Genomic DNA, 23160 nt, shown 5'->3' with positions numbered 1-23160 from the left:
GTTACAATAACATGTTAATACTATGTAATAGTACCTGTTAAGACAAATTGCATATGTTGCATAAATGAGGGGGTGTCAAAGCCAGAGGAGAAAAAAAAATAGTGCATCCTCCTGGAGCACAACTTTGACTTGAAGATTTGGGGGAGAGCCAGTTACAATTGTTTAATACAAAATACAGATATACTGTGGAGAAGAATGCAGCATTCACAGGGCTTTTAAGGTCAAATTGCAGATTTCTGGCTCATGGCTGGCTGGCCTGCTTTAGCCCCTGCCTGGGCCCCACAAGGGTTCACATCTGTTCTCTCCTCCTGTTAGGGATGCCACAGTGGAAAGTTTGCACAAAGCACTGAAGCAGCCTCACCTCCGGCAGAGTGTCTGTCCCATGGCAAGCACTCAACATGCAACAAGATACTGACGTACATGCTGGGATGAAGCAAGTGCCCAGCAAGGCTTCCTGGCGTCCAGGTGGGAATGTAGTTAGGAAGTCAGTTAGGAAGATGGAAAACAGGAGTTGGGACTAGAGCTGAAGGAAGAATGCTTGGGCCCCCCAGTAACTCTTCTGTTACCCAAAGACACAGGCTCTAGGAAGGAAAACAAGGGGCATAGCTTTCTTTACTTCTCTTTCCACTACCTTATTCATATAACTGCAGTATGAAAGAGGAAAATCAGATACCACACCAAGTGCCCAGCCTTTGGCCCTGCCTACACACAAAGACTTGGAACCAAAGCCAAAACAAGCAGCCCTATTTATTAAGCCCTGTCCAAACCAGAGACTAATTTTTGCAAAAGAATAAACAAAAAATACTCTTAAAAACCTAGTGAAAAGTTTTTTAAACTGGCAAAACAGTACCATAAGTCATGTCGGAGGACATACATTTCTAGGAAAGTTACATAGGACTGCACATGGAAAGGACATACATCACACTGGGCGGGGGAGGGGGTTGCCTGGAGAAGGGGGGCTCGGGCTTCAACTACAGTGGTGATGATTTATACCCAAGCAGGGGTAGGGAAATGAGAAGTTATTATTCTCTATTATAAATCTTCAATATTTCATAATAGTTCTTAAATAATCAGTGAACCACACTGGATACGGGCCAAATCTACATTTTCTAAAATTAGTAAATTAGAACAAAATCAACATTATCATCACATCCTCCAACAAGACATGAGTCGTTCCTATATATTTAACTCCTTTCCAGCTGTGGGCAAATACAAAAACATGTACAAAACACATAGCCTGTGTTTTGAAATCTAGCTATTTGGGTTTTTTTTTAAGATTTTGTTTGAGAGAGAGAGAGAGCGAGAGCAGGAGCACAAGCAGGGGGAGGGGCAGAGGGAGAAGGCTCCCTGCTGGGCGGGGAGCCAGACGTGGGGCTCCATCCCAAGACTCTGGGATCATGACCTGAGCTAAAGGCAGACGCTTAACTGACTGAGCCACTCACATGCTCCAAAATCTAGCTATTTGAAGATGGCCCAGTCATGTCTGTTTCTCTCTCTCTCTCTCTCTTTTTTTTTTAACAACCAAATGGCTCCTGTCATGTTCTGGGAATACTTGCAGGGGATGAAGGACAGAGAATGGGGTGGGATAGCGAGGAATTTCAGGCAAAAAGTATGATAAGGCAATTGAAGGGAACAAGCTGAAAGGGGAATGAGGAACACATCTTACCAGAATGAAGAGTTTGTATCTTTTTTTTTTAAGATTTTATTTATTTATTTGACAGAGAGAGACAGAGAGAGAGAGGGAACACAAGCAGGGGGAGTGGGAGAGGGAGAAGCAGGCTTCCCGCTGAGCAGGGAGCCCGATGCGGGGCTCGATCCCAGGACCCTGGGATCGTGACCTGAGCCGAAGGCAGACGCTTAACGACTGAGCTACTCAGGTGCCCCGAAGAGTTTGTACCTTGAGACTATGTGGTCTTAACTTCTCAAACTTACCACACAAAAGTTGCCATAGCTCAAATTTAGCTTGAAAACAGTCTCCTTTTAAAACAATGTGCCCACCAGTGAACCACCCCCACTCCAGGTTCAGAAGACTTAAAGCAGGGGCCTTGGAGTCAACCAGCCCCAGGTGTGATCGTTACAGGTCTGTGTGCGAGTGAAACTTCTCCAAGCCTCTGTCCTCTCCTCTGTAAAACAGGCAAAGAATAGAATTTATCTCAGAAGGTGGAAGTGATGCTGAATGTGATAATGTGTGTACTAGGCATTGTGCCTAGTACACACACATACACACCCTCAGTCAAAGCCATTTCTCTTTTGTCCTTGGTCTGGGAATAGTCTTTTATTTGGGGTATCTGTTCCCTCTGTTATCCTTGTCAGGATCTGTTGAGTATAGAGAGGCAGCATCTTCTAAGAGCCCTGGGTCAGCGTTACCAGGTGTAGTGAGCCACCATGTAGAGCCTGGCCAAAGGAGGAGGTAGGTTTCCACCTGGGCAGGAAGCAGCCAAAACCATCTTGGCTGAGGCAGAAGCTCGTTAGCAAGGAAGTCTTAGACTCTGCCCAGACTGCTACCTGGTTTCTAATTCTCTTGGCAGATCCTACTTCCTGCTGCTGCCTTATCCCTTTGTCTGGCCCTATTCTCTGTTTTCTGAGGAGTTCCTATTTCCTGACTTCCATCTCCTGACCTTGCACGTGGGTATCTGTGTCTGTTGGTTCACCTTGCTTTCAGGAATTGGTGGCTTCTCACTTCCTGACTAGCACACTATGGGTTCTCCACTTTCTGTCTTTTGATTCCCGTGCCTTCCTGGCTCCTGCCTGCTTATGTAGTCTTTGACTCACCTACCTTATCTCTTACTCTGCTCTCTGTATTCCAGCCAGGTTTTGACCAACGTTTTGTTGTGCTGTACTGGTACTATGTGCACCTTGACTCATGACTGCTTATCAAGATGGTATGCACAAGACTTAACGAATGGTATGGAATGGGCACTACCCTGTCAGAATGGCTGTCAGCTCTAAACAACAGGGATGGCTGTCACTGCACATACTGGCTGAACAGCAGCCCAGCTTACTAGACTCTAGACCCCTCCAACTGCTCTGAGAGGCCTTGTAGGGCTGGTGCCTCAGATTTGCTCCTTACTCATCTCCAGGCTTCGCACAGCTGGCCTTGTGCCCTGTTTCATGAGCTCCTATTACCCACGGTCCTAGAACTGACCTTCTTATCACCACTCTATCCAGAGGTCAGTAGGGGAAACCTGGCAACGTACTTAAAGAGATGGTAGCACTGATGTCGAAACAGGAGGCAAAACATAAAGGCAGAAATATGTATATTCCAGGTATAGCAAAAGTCTCTCTTTTTTTAAAGATTTTATTTATTTGACAGAGAGAGACACAGCGAGAGAGGGAACACAAGCAGGGGGAGCGGGAGAGGGAGAAGCAGGCTTCCCGCAGAGCAGGGAGCCTGATGCGGGGCTCGATCCCAGGATCCTGGGATCATGACCTGAGCCGAAGGCAGACGCTTAACGACTGAGCCACCCAGGCGTCCCATAGCAAAAGTCTCTTTGCAGCAAAAGGCTCTGTATAAAATTGTGCTGTATCTTAAGAGCTGATTTTGTTTTCCTGGCCTGGCAAAAGGAAGTCTTTTCTGCACATGCCTTCTACAAACCTCTTTGAACCACTTATAGTCTACAAGAAACGATTTGGTTGTGTGTGATTTACAAATAAAGAGAATGAGAGGAAACCCTACACCTTCTGTTCTGTCAAAAGGCTGGATCTGTTCTTTCCCCCAACACTCCCCTAACTCAAAATATAAAGATCTACTACTGGGAACTTCCTTCTATATGGGCATAAATCTTGAATGTAAAGAGGAAAGGGACAGTGCTTTCAGGATGGTTCTTGAGTAGAACTGGCATTTCAAAGGTTTGGGAATTATTAATGCTTTGAGGTTGGAATTAGGGGATGCAGTATCTTTTTTCCCCCTTTCTTTTGTTTAAAGTAGGCTCCACACCTAATATGGGGCTCGAACTCACACCCCCAAGATCAAGAGATGCATGCTCTATCCACTGAACCAGCCAGGCGCCTCCGGGGATGCAGTATCTTAAGAATAAATGATTGTGGGGTGTCTGGGTAGCTCAGTCGGTTGAGCATCGCCTTTGGCTCAGGTCATGATCCCAGGGTCCTGGGATCAAGCCCCACGTGGGGCTCCCTGCTCAGTGGGGAGCCTGCTTCTCCCTCTCCCTCTGCCTGCTGCTTCCCCTGCTTGTGCTCTCTTTCTCTCTGTCGGATAAGTAAATAAAATCTTAAAAAAAAAAAAGAATAAATGACTGATAATAGCCAAAACAAACCAAGAAAGGGAACTTGCCCTGAGCCCACTTTCACCTCCAACAGGACTTAAATCTTGGAAACTCAAAGCCACAGATTCCCTGCAGCTGTGTGTCACTAACCACCTAGTTCTCTTTATGTACTCTCTAATTTCATTGCTCTCTCCCACTTTAATTTAAAAAGTCCACACTTACAGAAAAGATAAAAGAACAGTACAACAAACACCTGCGTACCATTGTCTTAGATTCACTGTCCTTGGCCACATCCTGAGCTTGCTCCCCCACCCTTAGACTTGTTGCCCCTGAACTACCTGAAAGTTGCAAATATCACGACACATTTCCTCTAATACCTGCACCTCACACGAAGAAGCACAGTGTCCTACATAACCACAGTACCACTACGGTGCCTAAGAAAATGAAAAGTAATTCCATCATATTATGTAATATGCAGTCCATGTTAAAATTTTTCCAATTGTCTCCAAATCATCTTTTAGAGTTTTTTTCCCTGATCTAGGATCCAAAGTTCATACATCTCAAATGGTTGTTACATCACTTGAGTATTTTTATCTACAAAACTCCCCACACTCCCAAACTCGACTTTCCAGTCTTTTTGGCAGGAACACTGCATAGGCGAAGTCATAATCTTATTGCATCCCAACAGGAGACGCTTACTAGATGCTGGTAAGCTTGATCACTAGGCAGAGGTGATGACCTCCTCCTGCTTCCACTGTAAGGACACATTTTCTCGGGGTAATCCATGGTGAGATAATCCTATTCTCCAACAACCTCTCACTCAAAGGTTTTGAACCCATGGATAAGTCCTTGCCTGAATCAGTTATATTAGGGTTTGCGTAGCACTGGTTTTCTGGTTCTTGTATTCCTTTCATTGTGTATTATTCAAACAATGACCCATTAGTACCCATCCTCTCTTTCCTCAGTGCATATGCTCTCTGGTTACTTCTTGCTGGGGCTTTCCCCCATGTCCTTGCTGACCACATCTGACCACTTTAGTCTAGACCCCAGGAGCCATTTGCTTATCCATCTACCTGCCCATCTCACGACTTCACCTTCAGCAAATTAAAAACAGAAACAAAGAAACACATGTTGCCTACCAATTTACAGTTCTTTAAAATTAAAATGGCTATAATACATATTTATTGGGTTAGACTGAAGAAAGTAGATAGAGAAAATCAGTTTTTTGTTTTGTTTTGTTTTGTTTTAAATCAGATTGCCTAAGCCCTGAAAAATCTTTCCTCCTCACTAGGGTAAAGCCACTCATTCTGTCACAATCAGGCTTTTTGTAATGGTGTTGAACAGAAGCAACCTCATATCTTCAGGCCTCTGATGAGAATGTTGGAAGAACAGAGGTTTAGAAATCATGTAGCCCCAACGCCCCATTTTACACGGATAGAGAGACTCAGAGAGGTGAAGGGGCTTGCCCAGAGTCCCTCAGCTCCTTAATGGTAGAGCTAGGACAGAAACCTGATTTGAAAAATACCTCCTCTGATGTTCTTTTCGTTCCCTTCTCAAGTGCTTTGTGATTCGGCTGTTTAATGGGCAAGATGAAGCCATAGCATTCACGGCCTCCTTCACTGCTAATTTGCATTTTGCCTAAATCACCTTCCCACCTTGGAACGCTTTAAGTAAAAATTCCCATTAGGAGCCTTTTATTAATATTATTATTTTAAAAATCATCTTGATTTCTGCGGATCAATAGGGAAAATTTAGGAAGACTCAGGGAGCACATGCTACCATGACTTTAACCAGGAAAAAAATAAAGGTCTCGAGGACCTGCATCAGGCCGCTCCCCGAATGCCGCTTTCCCAGAGGCTGAAACGCCCTGCGGGTGACAATTCCAGGGATCTTAAGACGCCAGCCGGAATGCATCCTTCCCAGTCGCCCGCTTTAACGATGCAGTGAGAGGCACCGGGCTCCAGGAGCTTGTCTAACGTTCACAGGAGAGGGGAAAGTGGGGAACAAAGCCCAGCGTGGAAAAACCCAGCCCCGCAGCGCGAGGAAGGCAGGAGACCGCGCCCTGACTGCAGCGGCCCGGCGGGGTGCCGAGGCTCCGGAGCCGCAGTGCGCAGCGTGGGACTCACACCCCGGCAGGCGCCTCCCGCCCGCGCCGCCCCGCACAGCCCGCGGGGCCGCGGAGGCTACAGGCGGCCCTGGCTCTGGGCGCCTGCCCGTCCGAGTGCGGACGGCGCGCAGCATCATCCTCCAGCCCGCTGGAAGAGAGCCTCCAGCCCCGCGTCGCGAGCCGAGGTCTGCACACCGCGCCTCGCCCCGGCCGCCCCCCGCCGCCCCCCCACCCCGCGCCCGCTCACCGGTCCGTGCGCCCATCCGGGAGCCGGCGGTGCGGGCCGTCTGTCCGTCTGCCCGGAGGTAGCGGGGACCGCCGAGCAGGGGCGGCGCCGTGGCCGGGGCGAGCGCGGCGATCAACAGGCGGCTCCCGGCCGGGCGCGGCGCCGGGGCGCGCGGCGTCAGCGGAGCAGCCTGGGAAGCGTAGTTCGCGGCGGCGCGCCGCGGCCGCGAGGAGGCGGGACCCCCCCTGCCGTGTCCTCCCCTGCAGGTGTTCTCTCGCGGACTCTACGTCTCGACCCCGTCACCGCTCTGCAGGCGGCGAGGACCTCAGCCTTGGGAAAAGACTGTGCAGGCTCTTTTGAGAAGCTCGGGGCTACAGATAGGATGGGTAGCAAAGGCTTTTCAAGCCTGTGAGGAGCTATTGGGTGAGTGAACATCTTTACGCGGAAGCTTTAAGAGCTCGTTTTTACTGGCTTTACTGGGGCCTGGGGCGGGGACGGGGGAAGGAGGAGTGCCTGAAAGTAGGGAGGTAAGCAGGTGGGGTTGAGCGAGGCTGATTTAACATTTGGGGGTTAGGGTATTGAAGAGCTCGTGCACACGCGGTGGCCTTTACTAGATGTTAGACTGGACAACGCAGCCTCTCTCGAGTCTTAGCATCCTCATCTGTAAAATAAACTTAAAGCCTGAAGATACATTGTGAGGACTAAACCCATATTAAATGGTGCATATATGAAAGCACCTGTGTTGGGCACTTAACACATCCGCAATAAAGTTCCTTCCTTGGAAGTTACAGGGGTGTTCCTGGGCACACTTCTTGCCTGGAAAGTTCTACCTATAATACTAAGTTAAAAACAGGTGAGCTTCATTGGGCTGGGTAGATAAATGTTAAAACCCACCTCGCTTGTTATTGTCAGCCGTTTAGCCAGTTCACTTCATCCTGGAACGTACTGAAATGTCCTTTCTGCCAGGTTCTTGGGAGCTACAAAGATAGAGAAAATACGCTCTTGTCTCTGAGGCAAGAAAGTGGGGTGGGGTGACATTGGACTAAGACCGAAATTCCTAAAATACGTGGCATAATGGGATTATCTTCCAGAAGCTTTCTCTAATTAGATGTGCTCTCACTCCTTTTTGAACCTCTTTTGCATTATTCTAGTGCAACTCTTTTTTTTAATTTTTTATTATGTTAATCATCATAATTACATCATTAGTTTTTGATCTAGTGCAACTCTTGTATGTAGCATTTGTCTGGACAGTTTAAATGTGTTGACTTTTGTAAGTAGCCACTATGCAGTATTTCACCTTATGGTGAGATTTGCATCTTAGGGATGTGATGGAAGGAAGGTAAACCAAAGGGATGGATAAAACATTGCTAGTGTAATCTGTAGTAGTCAAAGGGTGAATGGAGGTGAAACAGCCTCATAATCTGGCATGACCTCTGCAGGTATCATGTGGCAAAAAAAAAAAAAAAAAAAAAAAAACAGAGGAAATTCCATATTTGAAAATAACAAAATTTTGCATTTGTGAAAATACTTTCCTACTCATGTTCTCACTTGATTTTGGCAACAATCTGTGAAATACAGAGTAAGTATTTTCCCCAAATTTCTAAGAGGCGCAGAGAGGTGATATGACTTACTCAGGGTCATCTAGTTGATTATTAAGCCTATCTTCTCTCCTTCCACCCTGTGAATTCTCGACCTTCCCCAAAGAGGCACTCTCAGTACTCTTTCCTTTGTACATTGCAAAACAGGGCCATGCCTTCCCCAGAAGGTAGGTTGAATCAGAAAACAGTTAATTCTCTAAGGCTCTTGGAACTAGCCGGATGAACAATGGCACACCGGAGGTGCTTTCCACTTTCAACAGTGCTAATGGATTATACCCTGGGCCTCTTCACCAGGATGACACATCTGATCTGGAAATAGTGAAATGAAAGGAGGTGTGACCAAACCTGCTTAAATCATGCTCCCAAGTTTTCTTGTCATTTGTTATTCCAAATGTCCTGGGAGACATGATTTCTTTGACTTTTTTTGTGTTGTGCATAAATTTATCACCAATCATAGCCTCTGTTAAATAAGAACAGGACTGCTTGCAAATCAAGCCAGCAGTTTTCCCAGAGAAAGCTGATGGTAGGCCTAAACTTAAAGTAATAAAACAATTTTATTCAGATTGAAAGAAAGAGTAGCAAAGGTTTGATATAGCAACAATACTCAGTGGTATACCATCTTTCTCTTTGGTTTTCTTGTGGTTCCCCACAAGAAAAATGCCTGTGTGTGATGAAATAAATGGAGAATTACTTCGGATGAAGTCTGTGAAAGGTAGCAAGCATAGAAATGATTTCTTAAGTTAAAGTCATAGTTGGCAGTGAAAGCAAAGTTACGAGAGCTCTGTGGCAGTCACAGAGCCATGTATGAGCTCCAGGAGGATGCTGACACCAAACGAAAGGAAGTAAGTTATGAAAAAGAACTTCTAATCAACCTCTGTCTGTACCATGAGGGCTAGAAGCTAGTAGATGTTAACGAAAGAGGCAGGAAGGTAGAACATTTAACCTTTCTATTTTTAATAGTTAAAACTTAATGGAAAGATATGATCAGTTCCAGTTTGTGTGGTTCTTTAAATCTAATACCCATGTCTAAAACTTTTTAAGGGCGAGAAGGATGTCAGCCATGCCTAGGACTTGTCAGCTGAAACCCATCATCATTCCTGGACCATATCTTGTAGGTTTAATTTATCAACTTGCTTTTTCGAAAATGAAAATGTAAATTTGAAACGGCTCGAGCTGGAAGGGACCTTACATATAATCTTATCTAGTGTCTTTGTGCAGGCAAGGAAGCTGATAGGTCAACAGTAAATGTCACTTGATAGAAAGTGAAAAATTCTGTGTGGCACTTATAATGAAGTATTTGCATTATTCACAATGGAATGTGTAGCATAGCTCATTAAGAACATGGAGCAGATACTGTTGCTTGCTTACTCAACATCCATTCACCCCTCTTCCTTCTTTACAGGATCCCGTTCACCCACCAGGGGAGGTGACCCTATTACCGTCTCAGAGGTACAGTCCAAAAACTATCATGGGCAAGGGGAATAAGAGCCTCTTGACTGGCCAGTGAGCAGTTAGGGGTGGGCACGTGACCCCGTTCTGTCAGTGAAACCTGAGGAGAGTTCTGCTGAAAGCCTTCTGGGAAAAATTTTCTTGCTCTTAAACAGAGACATACAGGGAAACATTCCACCATCTCCACTGGATGTTGTTGCATCTGGCTGTGTTACCTGAAACTTGACCCTTAGGACAAAGCCAACACATCAATGATGGCAGAGTAAAGAGATGGAATGAGCCTGAGTCTATGATGTTGTTAAGTCAGCAAATCAATCAGACCTGCTGGCGTCCCACTTCTGGATTTCTTTTCTTTTTTTTTAAGATTTTATTTATTAGAGAGAGAGAACATGTAGGGGGCAGGGGTAAAGGGAGAGGGAGAAGCAGACTCCCCTCTGAGCAGGGAGCCCAATGCGGGGCTCAATCCCAGGACCCTGGGATCAAGACCTGAGCGGAAGGCAGACGCTTAACCCAATGAGCCACCCAGGTGCCCCTGGATTTCGTGTTATATGAGATAATAAATATCCTTATTGCTGAATCAATTTGAGACATTTTCTGTTACTTGAAGTTGAAAACATCCTAAGTGTTACAGATGAAATGTAAAATTAAGTTCTTTGGATGGACTAAAGGACTACTTCTCAGAGTTTATAAAAATAAACGACAACCACAGCCACAGGCAAAAGTTGGGGATGTTATCATGTAATGGATAGAAGTATGGGTTGTAACGTCAGACAGACCTGGGTTTGAACCCAGATATTTACTGCCTCAAGAGTTAACTGTGACCAATTTTTTTGAACCTCTCTAAGCCTCATTTTCTTTATCTCCAGACAGGGGATAATAATACTTACCACATGGGGTGGTTATACAAATTAAATGGGATAATTTGTGTCAAGTATGCTACAAAGGATCTGATGCCTAGTAAGCACTAGGGCGTGGCAACTACATTGCTGAACTATGAATTAAGTCACATTTATAATGTACTTGGCAACAGGCATCTAAAAGTGAATCACTATCTAATAGTGATCATGTTAAATGACATCATAGTAATATAATCAGCAAAATCCAGAATGTGGGCAACTCTACACAACAACCTATTTCTCCGATAAATAAATTGTAATAAAATTAAAAGAGGGGGAGAGCTTATAGACACACAGAAACATAAGAGACAAATAATGAAATGCAATATGTAGCACATCTTGATTTGAACAAAACAGCTGTTAAAAATCACATGAGACAATTGAGGGACAACATGAGAACATAGGATATTTGATTATATTAAGATATTATTTTAAAGTTTTTAGATGTGATAATGGTACCATATATTTTTAAAAGAGTCCTTATCTTTTAGAAAGATACTATTGAATATTACTGAAAACTCACTGAATATTTGAAGAAGAAATAATATTTGGGGTTTGCTTTTAAAGATAAGCCAGTGTGAGAGTGACAGTAGGGTGGCAGCATCAGGGTGTAGATGAAAAAAGATTGGTCACGAGTTAATAATGGTGGAAGCCGGGTGTTGGACCATTATTAAACTATTTTCTGTACATGTTTCAAAACAGCTTCATTGAGATACATTTAATATTTCATAAATTCACCCTTTTTAAAGTATACAATTAAATGGTTTTTAGTACATTCACAGAGTTATATAACTCTCACCCAATCTAACTTTAGAACATTTTCAAAATCCCAAAGAGCAAACCCATACGCATTGGCTGACCCTTACCCCCACACTGCCAGACCCTGGTGACCACTAATCTATTTTTTCTTCTCTGAGTTTGCTTGTTCTGGACATTTCACATAAGTGGGATATATCATATGTGGTGTTTTGTGACTGCCTTCTTTCACTTAGCATAATGTTTTCATGGTTCATCCATGTTGTACCATATTATCAGTACTTTATTTTTTATGGCCAAGTAACATTCCACTGTATGGATATGCCACATTTTCTTTGTCAGTTGATGGGCATTTAGGTTGATTCCATGATATCCATGATATCCATGGATAATGCTACTATGCATATTTGTGTACATCTTGTATGGACGTGTTTTCATTTCTCTTCGGTATATACCTATGCATAGTAGTGGTTAGGTCATACAGTAACTTTATGTTTAGCATTTTGAGGAACAGCCAAACTATTTTCCAAAGTAGCTGAATCATTTTACATTTTTATCAGAAATGTAGGAGGGCTCCAGTTTCCTCCATATCTTTGCCATCCCTTCTTAATGTCTGTCTTTTTTGTTTTTATTGTAGTCATCCTAGTGGTTGGAAGTGGTATCCCCTTGTATTTTGATAGGCATTTCTCTCATGACTAATGATATCGAGCATTTTTTCATGTGCTTATTGGCCATTTTTATACCTTCTTTGGAGAAGTGTCTATTTAAATCCTTTGCTCAATTTTTTTCAGGTGTACGACATAGTGGTTTGACAATTCCATACATGAAATGCTTTCCACAGTGTAGTTACCATCTGTCGCCATACAAGGGTATTACAATATTATTGACTATATTCCCTATGCTGTACTTGTCCTGTGACTTACGTATTTTGTAACTAGAAGTTTGTACCTTGTAATCCCCTTTACATGTTTCACCTATTCTCCCCCACATCTCTCTCCTCGGCAACCATCAGTTTGTTCTCTGTATTTGTTTCTGTTTGCTTTGTTTTGTGTTTTAGATTCCATATATAAGTGAAATCATACAGTATTTGTCTTTCCCTGACACATTTCACTTGCCAGACTACTCTCTAGGTCTATCCATGTTGTCATGAATGGCAAGGTTTCATTCTTTTTTATAGCTGAGTAATTTTCTATTGTGTATCTATACCACATCTTCTTTATCCATTCACCTATTGGTGGATACTTAAGATTGCTTCCATATTTTGGCTATTGTAAATATTGCTGCAATAAACATAGGGGTGCATGTTCTTTTTGAACTAGTGTTTTTGTTTCCTTCAAGTACATACCTAGTAGTAGAATTACTGGATTGTGTGGTATTTCTATTTTTAATTTCTTGAGGAACCTCCATATACTGTTTTCCACAGTGGCTGTACCAATTTATATTCCCACCAACAGTGCACACGTTTTCCCTTTTCTCCACATCCTTGCCAACCCTTGTTACTTCTTGTCTTTTTTTTTTTAAGATTTTCTTTATTTGAAAGAGAGAGAGAGAGCATAAGCAGGGGAGAGGGGCAGAGGGAGAGGGAGAAGCAGACTACCGCTGAGCAAAGGAGCCTAATATGGGGTTCGATCCCAGGACCCCAGGATTATGACCTGAGCCAAAGGCAGACACTTAATTGACTGAGCCACCCAGGCACCCCTTTTTTCTTGTCTTTTTGATACTAGCCATTCTGACAGGTGTGAAGTGCTCCTTGTGGTTTTTATTTGTCTTTCCCTGATGACTAGTGATGTTGAGCATCTTTTCATGTGTCTGTTGGCCATCTGTATGTCTTCTTTAGAAAAATGTCTCTTGGGCGCCTGGGTGGTTCAGTCGGTTAAGCGTCTGCCTTCAGCTCAGGTCGTGATCCCAGGGTCCAGGTTTCGAGCCCCACGTCTGGACCCTGGCTCAGTGGGGAGCCTGCTTCTCCCTCTCCCTCTGCCTCTCCCCTGCTCATGCTCTCTCTTTCTCTGTATCTCTCTGTCTCAAATGAATAAATAAAATCTTAAAAAAAAAGAAAAATGTCTCTTCACAGATGAATGGACAAAGAAGATGTGATACACGCACGCGTGCGCACGCGCGCACACACACACACAGGAATATTATGCAGCCATCAAAAATGAAATCTTGCCATTTGCAATGATGTGGATGGAACTAGAGGGTATTATACTAAGTCAAATAAGTCAATCAGAGAAAGGCAATTATATGATCTCACTGATATGTAGTATTTGAGAAACAAGGCAGAGGATCATAGGGGAAGAGAGGAAAAAATGAAACAAGACGAAATTAGAGAGGGAGACAAATTATAAGGGACTCTTCAGGAAACAAACTGAGGGTTGCTGGAGTGGAGGGGGGTGGGAGGGATGGGGTGGCTGGGTGATAGACATTGGGAAGGGTATGTGTTGTGGGGAGTGCTGTGTATTGTGTAAGACTGTTGAATCATAGACCTATACCCCTGAAACAAATAATATATTACATGTTAATAATAAAATAAATAAAGAAAAATAAAGAAAAAGAAAAGTGTCTCTTCAGGTCCTCTGCCCATTTTTAAATCAGATTTTTTTTTGGTGTTGAGTTGTATAAGTTCTTTATATATTTCGGATACTAACCCCTTGTTGTATATATCATTTACAAATGTCTCCTCCCATTCAGTAAGTTGCTTTTTCATTTTGTTGACGGTCTACTTTGCTGTGCAAAACCTTTTTAGTATGATGGTAGTCTCAGTTGTTTATTTTTGCTTTGTTTCCCTTCTCTAAGGAGACAGATCCAGAAAAATATTGTTAAGGCTAATGTCCAAGAGTTAATTGCCTATTTTTCTTTTAGGAGCTTTATGGTTTCAGGTCTTACATTTAGGTCTTTAATCCATTTTGAGTTTGTTTTTGAGTATGATGTAAGAAAGTGGCCCAATTTCATTCTTTTGCATGTACCTGTCCAGTTTTCCCAGCACCATTTATTGAAGAGACTGTTTTTTTCTGCATTGCATATTCTTGCCTCCTATGTCCTAGATTAGTTGGCCATATAAATATGGGTTTATTTCTAGGCTCTCTATTCTGTTCCATTGATCTGTGTGTATATTTTTGTGCCAATATTACACTGTTTCGATTATAAAAGCTTTGGAGTATGGCTTGAAATCTGGAATTGTAGATACCTCCAGCTTTGTCTTTCTCAAGATTGCTTTGGCTATTTGGGGTCTTTTGTGGTTCCAAACAAATTTTAGGATTCTTTGTTCTAGTTCTGTGAAAAATACTATTACATTGTGATAGAGATTACATTGAATCTGTAGATTGCTTTGGGTAGACATTGATATTTATTTATAAAGATTTTTAATATATAAACATTTTATATAAACATTTATAAATATATGTACATATATTTATAAACATTTTAACAATATTAATTCTTCCAATCCATGAGCATAACACATCTATTTATTTGTGTCATCTTCAGCTTCTTTCATCAATGTGTTATAGTTTTCAGAGTACAGATCTTTCACCGCCTTGGTTAAATTTATTCCTAGGTATTTTATTCTTTTTAATGTAATCGTAAATGGGATTATTTTCTTAATGTCTCTTTCTTTTTATTTGGGTTATCTTTTTATTATTGATCTATAAAAGTTTTTATGTGTTCTGATTATATATCCTTTATTAGACATGTGATTTGCATATTTTTCCCCTTCTGTGGATTGGTCCTTTTTTTGCTTTCTTGATGGCATCCTTTCATAAGCACCCTTTATCAGTTTGAGGAGGTTTCTGTCTATTCCTACTTTGTTTGATACTTTTATCATGAAAGGGTGTTGGGTTTCATCAAAGACTTTTTTTCTGTATCTTTAAAGATGATCATATGGGGTTTTCCCCTTTATTCTATTAATATGGTATATTACATTGATTTCCAGATGTTCAATTAACTATTCACTCCTACGATAAACCCCAACTGGTCATGGTATATAATCCTTTTTACATGTTGTTGGATTTGGTTTGCTAGTATTCTGTGGAGAATTTTTTCTCTGTATCCATAAGAAATGTTGGTCTTTAGTTTTCTTTACTTTTGATGTCTTTGACTAGTTTTGGTATCAGAGTAATATAGGTCTTAGAGAATGATTTAGGAAGTGTTCCCTCTTCTTTTAGTTTTTGGAAGTATTTGTGAAGAATTGGTATTAATTCTTTTAATGTTAAGTAGAATTAACTCATGAAGCCATTTGGGCCTGGGCTTTTCTCTGTTGGAAATTTATTTATTTTTACTTTTTTAAAGATTATTTATTTGTCAGGTGGGGGGGAGAGCACAAGCAGGGGGAGTGGCAGGCAGAGGGAGAAGCAGGTTCTCTGCTGAGCAAGGAGTCTGATGCAGGACTTGATCCCAGGACCCTGGGATCGTGACCTGAGCTGAAGGCAGACAACTGACTGAGCCACCCAGGCGTCCCTAAGATTTTATTTATTTATTTGTCAGAGAGAGAGATAGAGCACAAGCTGGGGGAGTGGCAGGCAGTGGGAAAAGCAGGCTCCCTTCTGAGCAAGGAGCCTGATGCAGGACTGAGATCATGAACTGAGCTGAAGGCAGATGCTTAACCAACTGAGACACCCAGGCATACCGTCTGTTGGAAATAGAAAAATGACTAATTCAGTCTTTTTGCTCTTTCTACATATATTCAGAATATGTATTTCTTCTTGAGTCAGTTTCATTAGTTTATGTCTTTCTAGGAATTTATCCATTTCATCTAAGTTATCTAGTTTGTTGGCATAAAATTCTCCATAATTTTTATCATTCTTTTTATTTCTGTAAGGTCAATGTGATATCCCCTTTTTTACTCTTAATTTTAGTATTTGAGTCTTTTCTCTTTTTTCCTTGGTCAGTCTAGCTAAAGGTTTGTCAATTTTGTTGATCTTTTCAAAGAACCAAGTTTTGGTTTTCTTCATTTTCTCTATTGTTTTTCTAGTCTCCATTTAATTTATTTCTGCTATAGTCTTTATTAGTTTTATCATGGCCCAGATGGTTTTCACTCTGAATTCTACCAAGCATTTGAGAAAGAAATGATACCAATTCTCTGTAATGTCTTCTAGAAAATAGAAGCACAGTGAATACTTCCTAACTTGTTCTACTAGGCTAAGCATCACCCTAATAACAAAATCAAAGACATTAAAAGAAAGGAAAATTACAGGCCAATATCTCCCCTGAAAATGATGCAAAAGTCTTCAACAAAATGTTAATAGATTGAATCCAACAATGTATAACAAGAATTATGCATTATGACCAAGTGGGATTTTATCCCAGGTATGCAAGTCTGGTTGAACATTCAAAAAATCAATTAATGTAATCCATTAAATCAAGAGGCTAAGGAAAAATAATCATATAATCAATATCAATAGATACAGGAAAGGCATTTGGCAAAATCCAACATTCATTCATGATAAGCTCCCAGTGAACTAGGAATAGAGGGGAACTTCCTTAATATGATAAACAACAGCTATAAAAACTCTACAGATGACATCATACTTAATGATGAGAAGGGAGATACTTTCTCCCTAAGATCAGAAACTAGGCAAAGTTGTCTCCTCTTGCCATTTCTGTTCAACATTGACTAGAAGCCCAGTTAATGTAATAAGACAAGAAGGGCTGGGGGGAAGGTATATACAGATTGGGAAAGAAAAAGTAAAACTGTCTTTGTTCATAGATGGTATAATTGTCTATGTAGAAAATCCCAAAGAATCATTGAAAACAAACAAACCCTGGAACTTATAAGTCATTATAACAAGGTTGTAGATACAAGGTTAATATACAAAAATCAATTGCTTTCCTATAATTGGAAGTTGAAATTAAAAATGCAACACGATTTACATTAGTACACCCTCCCCCCAAAAAAGCAAAGAAGCTTTGATGAAGAAAGGATAATTTTTTCACAAATGGTGCTGGAACAACTGGACGCCCACGTGCAAAGGAGTAGATCTAAGTTCAGACATTTTGCTGTTCACAAAAATTAACTTGAAATGGATCATAGACTTAAACACAAAACTATAGAACTTCTAGAAGATAACAGGAGAAAATCTAGGTAACTTTGAAATTGGCAAGGACTTTTTAGATACAACACCATCAGCAGACCCATGAAAGAAAAAATTGGTAAGTTGCCCTTGATTAACGTGAAAACTTCTGCTCTGAGAAAGACACTGTTAAAAGAATGGAAAAGCAAGCCACAGCCTGGGGAAAAATATTTATTGGCAAAGATGTGGGGAAGTTGGAACCTTCACACATTACCAGAGGGAATGTAAAATGGTGCTGTGATATGTGGGATGTGAAACAGTTAGGTGGTTCCTCAAAAAGCTAGACATAGAATTACCATATGACCCAGCAATTCCATTCCAGAGTATCTGTCCAAAGAAATTGAAAGCAAGGACTTGAACAGATACTTATATATCAATGTTCATTGCAGCATTATTTACAAAAGCCAAAAGTTGGAAACAACTCAAGTGTTCATCAACAGATGAATGGACAAACAAAATGTGATATATCCATACAATGGAATATTATTCAACCTTAAAAGGAATGAAGTTCTTTAAAACATTTTTTATTATCGAAATGTAGTTGACAATGTTATATTAGTTTCAGGTGTACAACATTGTGATTCAACAATTCTATACTCATTGTTACACTGTGAGAAGTGTAGTTACCATCTGTCACCATACAACCTAATAAGGTTATCATTAGCTGCATTTCCTATGCTGTATTTTTCATCTCTGTGACTTTTTATTTTATAACTGGAAATTTATACTTCCTAATCCCCTTTACCTATTTCACCCATCGCCCCACTTCCACCTTTCTAGCAACCATCAGTTCTCTATTTACGAGTTTGTTTCTTTTTTTTTTAGGATCCCACATATAAGGGAAATTGTATGGTATGTCTTTCTTAGTCTGACTTATTTTACTTAGCATAAGACCCTCTAGGTTCATCAGAATGAAGTTCTGATACATGCTACAATATGGATGAACCTTGGGGACATTATGCTAAGTAAAATAAGCCAGACACAAAAGGGCAAATATTGTTAAGTTTCTACTTATATGAAATATTTCAAATAGGCAAATTCATAGAGATGGAAAGTAGATGAGAGGTTACTAGGGACTGGGGGAGGCAGGAATGGGGAGTTATTGCCTAGCTGTTACATTTCTGTTTGAAGTGATGAAAAAGTTTTGGAAAACAAACTGGTGGTGATGGTTGCACAACATTGTGAATGTGATTAATGCTACTAAATTGTATACTTATAAGTGGCTAAAGTGGGGGGCACCTGGCTGGCTCAGTTGGTAGAGCATGCAACTCTTGATTCAAGCCCCACATTGGGTATAGAGCTTACTTAAAAATAAAATCTTTTAAAAAATGATTAAAATGGTTAATGTTATTTTTATACCTATTTTACCACTATTTAAAAAGCTAATATGAAAATACAAAAAAAATTGAATCATATACTTTAAATGGATGAATTGTATGGCATGTGAACTGTTTCTCAAAGAAGCTGTTCAAACTATGCAATTTTATTCTACTTTTGATGAGTAATTTTTTCCAGTTTTCTGTTATTCTGAAAATGCTGTAACAGACATTCTCACACATTTCCTGGTGTGTAGGTGCAAAATTTTCAATAGGGCGTATACAGTTTCTAGTATTGGAATTTCTGGTTTGTAAGAATGAACATGTACAGTTTTGCAAGATAATGGCAGAGTGTTCTTTCAAAGTAGTTGTACCAGTTGTACTTGTCCCAGCACTGCATAGAATTCCTATCTTCATCAATAATTGGTCTTGCCAAACTTAATTTTTTTCCAACATGGTGAATGTAAAATGGTTACTTTTTGTGGACTTAAGGTGAATTTTTCTGATTATTAATGAGGTTGAGCATTTTTCATATTTTTATTAACCACTAGGATTTTTTTCTTCTATAAAATTCTAGTTTTGCCATTCGGTTGTTTTTCTCTTTTTGTTATGTAGGAATTAGCTTTTCAAATATTCTGATATTAACCTGCAGTTGGTTGTGTATGTTACAAATAAAACATTCTTTGATATCAGTGTTTATGCAGTTTTTATTTTTTTAAATTTTTTTTAAGCTTTTATTTATTTGACAGAGAGAGTACAAGCAGAGGGAGAGGGAGAAGCAGGCTCCCCACTGAGCAGGGAGACCGATGCAGGACTCGATCCCAGGACCCTGAGATCATGACCTGAGCCGAAGGCAGACGCTTAACTGACTGAGCCACGCAGGCGTCCCATTTATGCAGTTTTTAAATTCAGATAGCTGAGTTAAAATAATGAAGAATACCTAGATTTCAGAATCTGCTTGGTTCCTGATTTCCATATAAAAGCTAGCTGGAGTTTGAATGATAAAGTATAATTCAAAGATTTCATTCAAGTATTCTTGTTTCCTGGGATGCCTGTATCTTCTTCTAGTTTCCAATTTAATTTTTCTTTAAGGTATCTTTTTGTTAGCAAAATTTCTGAATTTTAAAGTTGTCATGCTTACCAATCTTCTTTATAAAGAATGTTTTTTTTTTTGTCTTGCTAAAGAAGTATTTTCTTATCCTGGGATCATAAAGATATCTTTCTGTATATTCTTCTGCAAGTTTAATGAGCTTTATCTTTCATCTTGAAGTCTGTAATCCATCAGAAATTAGATTTTGGGGCACCTGGGTGGCTCAGTTGTTAAGCGTCTGCCTTCGGCTCAGGTCATGATCCCAGAGTCCTGGGATCGAGTCCCACATCGGGCTCCCTGCTCAGCGGGAAGCCTGCTTCTCCCTCTCCCACTCCCCCTGCTTGTGTTCCTGCTCTCGCTGTCTCTCTCTGTCAAATAAATAAATAAAATCTTTAAAAAAAATTAGATTTTGTGTATGGTAAGAGATAGAGATCTACCATGTGGATGACCAGTTGCCCTGACATCATGTATTTCATACACCATTCCCCAGTGATCTGCAGTGCCCCCATGTCATGGATGAGGTTCTCATACATTTGTGATTCTGGTTCTGGGTGCACTAGTGGTATTCATTAGTCTCCCAGCATGAATAACACCCTGTCCTAAATATTATAGCTTCATAATAATTCTCGATATCTGGTAGGGCAGTTTTCCTTTCCTTCTTTTTTTTTTTTTTTAAAGATTTTATTTACTTGTTTTTGTGCACATGGGGGGGGGCAGAGGGAGAAGCAGACTCCCCGCTGAGCAGGGAGCCCAATGCGGACTCCATCCCAGGACCTGGGATCATGACTTGAGCCAAAGGCAGATGTTTAACCAACTGAGCCACACAGGTGCCCTTCCCTTTCCTTATTCTTCAGAAGCATCTTTGCTCTTTCATATCAAATTTAGAATTAGCCTGTCATGTTTCTTGCAAACTCATATTGGGATATTAATTGCTGCTCCATAAAATATACAGGTCAATATGAAAAGTATTGACTTTTTTTATGATTTTGAATTTTCCTGGCATAGGTTTTTTTTTGTCTTCTTTAATGTATTTTAATGAATTTAAAATTTATGTCTTTATAAAGGTCTTGCTCATTTTTTCTTAGATTCATTCCTTGGTCCTATCTATTCTATCATATAATCTATTAGTGTTTGAATAGTAAGTCACTCTTGAATTTCTGGGATAAAGTCATCTTGTTCATGATGGATTATCTTTTCTATGCACTGTTATATTTGGCTTCATAATATTTTGAGATTCTTACATCCATGTTTCTTTTCTTTTTGGTTTTATTGAGAGACAGAGAGAGAGTGAGAGAGAACAGGAGCGGGGGGCAGTGCGCAGAGGGAGAGGGAGAAGCAGACTCCTTGCTGAGCAGAGAGCTGGGCACATATCTCAGGGCTCAATCCCAGGACCCTGGGATCATGACCTGAGCCTAAGGCAGCCACTTAACCAACTGAGCTACCCAGGCGCCCCAAACTGATCTGGTTTCTTAATGGTTATTGGACCTATTCAGACTTTCTGTGACTTCATATATTAAGTTAGGCAAGTTATTTATGATTCTAGCTTTCAGTTCCCTCAGTTTTTTTTATTTTTTAATTTTTTAAAAATTTTTTGTTATGTTAATCACCATGCATTACATCATTAGTTTTTAATGTAGTGTTCCATGATTCATTGTTTGTGCATAACACCCAGTGCTCTAGGCAGAACGTGCCCTCGTTAATACCCATCATCAGGCTAACCCATCCCCCCACCCCCTCCCCCTAGAACCCTCAGTTTGTTTTTCAGAGTCCATCATCTCTCATGGCTCATCTACCCCTCCGATTTCCCCCCCTACATTCTTCCCCTCCTGCTATCTTCTTTTTTTTTTTTTTCCTTAACATATATTGCATTATTTGTTTCAGAGGTACAGGTCTGTGATTCAACAGTCTTCAACAATTCACAGTGCTCACCATCACACATACCCTCCCCAATGTCTGTCACCCAGCCACCCCCTCCCTCCCACCCCCCACCACTCCAGCAACCTTCAGTTTGTTTCCTGAGATTAAGAATTCCTCATATCAGTGAGGTCATATGATACATGTCTTTCTCTGATTGACTTATTTCACTCAGCATAACACCCTCCAGTTCCATCCATGTCGTTGCAAATGGCAAGATCTCATTCCTTTTGATGGCTGCATAATATTCCATTGTGTATATATACCACATCTTCTTTATCCATTCCTGTCGATGGACATCTTGCCTCTTTCCACAGTTTGGCTATTGTGGACATTGCTGCTATAAACATTGGGGTGCACGTACCCCTTCGGATCCCTACATTTGTATCTTTGGGATAAATACCCAGTAGTGCAACTGCTGGATCGTATGGTAGCTCTATTTTCAACTTTTTGAGGAACCTCCATACTGTTTTCCAGAGTGGTTGCCCCAGCTTGCATTCCCACCAACAGTGTAGGAGGGTTCTCCTTTCTCCACATCCCCGCCAACATCTGTCGTTTCCTGACTTGTTAATTTTAGCCATTCTGACTGGTGTGAGGTGGTATCTCATTGAGGTTTTCATTTGGATTTCCCTGATGCCGAGCGATGTTGAGCACTTTTTCATGTGTCTGTTGGCCATTTGGATGTCTTCTTTGGAAAAATGTCTGTTCATGTCTTCTGCCCATTTCTTGATTGGATTATTTGTTCTTTGGGTGTTGAGTCTGATAAGTTCCTTATAGATTTTGGATACTAGCCCTTTATCTGATATGTCATTTGCAAATATTTTCTCCCATTCTGTCGGTTGTCTTTTGGTTTTGTGAACTGTTTCTTTTACTGTGCAAAAGCTTTTTATCTTGTTGAAATCCCAAGAGTTCATTTTTGCCCTGGCTTCCCTTGCCTTTGGCGATGTTTCTAGGAAGAAGTTGCTGTGGCTGAGGTCGAAGAGGTTGCTGCCTGTTTTCTCCTTTAGGATTTTGATGGACTCCTGTCTCACATCTAGGTCTTTCAACCATTTGGAGTCTATTTTTGTGTGTGGTGTAAGGAAATGGTCCAGTTTCATTCTTCTGCATGTGGCTGTCCAATTTTCCCAACACCATTTGTTGAAGAGACTGTCTTTTTTCCACTGGACATTCTTTCCTGCTTTGTCAAAGATGAATTGACCATAGAGTTGAGGGTCCATTTCTGGGCTCTCTATTCTGTGCCATTGATCTATGTGTCTGTTTTTGTGCCAGTACCATACTGTCTTGATGTTGACAGCTTTGTAATAGAGCTGGAAGTCTGTAATTGTGATGCTGCCAGCTTTGCTTTTCTTTTTCAACATTCCTCTGGCTATTCAGGGTCTTTTCTGATTCCATACAAATTTTAGGATTATTTGTTCCATTTCTTTGAAAAAAGTGGATGGTATTTTGATGGGGATTGCACTGAATGTGTAGATTGCTCTAGGTAGCATTGACATCTTCACAATGTTTGTTCTTCCAATCCA

At 40.9% G+C, this 23160-nt stretch overlaps 1 protein-coding gene across 1 annotated transcript in view; it reads right to left on the bottom strand.

Annotated features, from left to right (window-relative positions):
- The window catches only part of TMOD2 (tropomodulin 2), a 70291-nt gene that overhangs the window by 36967 nt on the left and 10164 nt on the right, over window positions 1-23160 (bottom strand). The window contains exon 2 of the mRNA XM_025884132.2: window positions 7451-7533. The gene's annotated coding sequence lies outside the window, so the exon portion shown is untranslated. The remainder of the gene's footprint in view (window positions 1-7450; window positions 7534-23160) is intronic.

This window comes from Callorhinus ursinus, unplaced genomic scaffold (assembly GCF_003265705.2).
Source record: "Callorhinus ursinus isolate GAN/ISIS: 27379988/994484 unplaced genomic scaffold, GSC_fseal_2.0 scaffold25, whole genome shotgun sequence".
Lineage (NCBI taxonomy): Eukaryota > Metazoa > Chordata > Mammalia > Carnivora > Otariidae > Callorhinus > Callorhinus ursinus.
The sequence above is the reverse complement of the archived record's forward strand: the minus strand, read 5'-3'. Positions and strand labels throughout refer to the sequence as shown.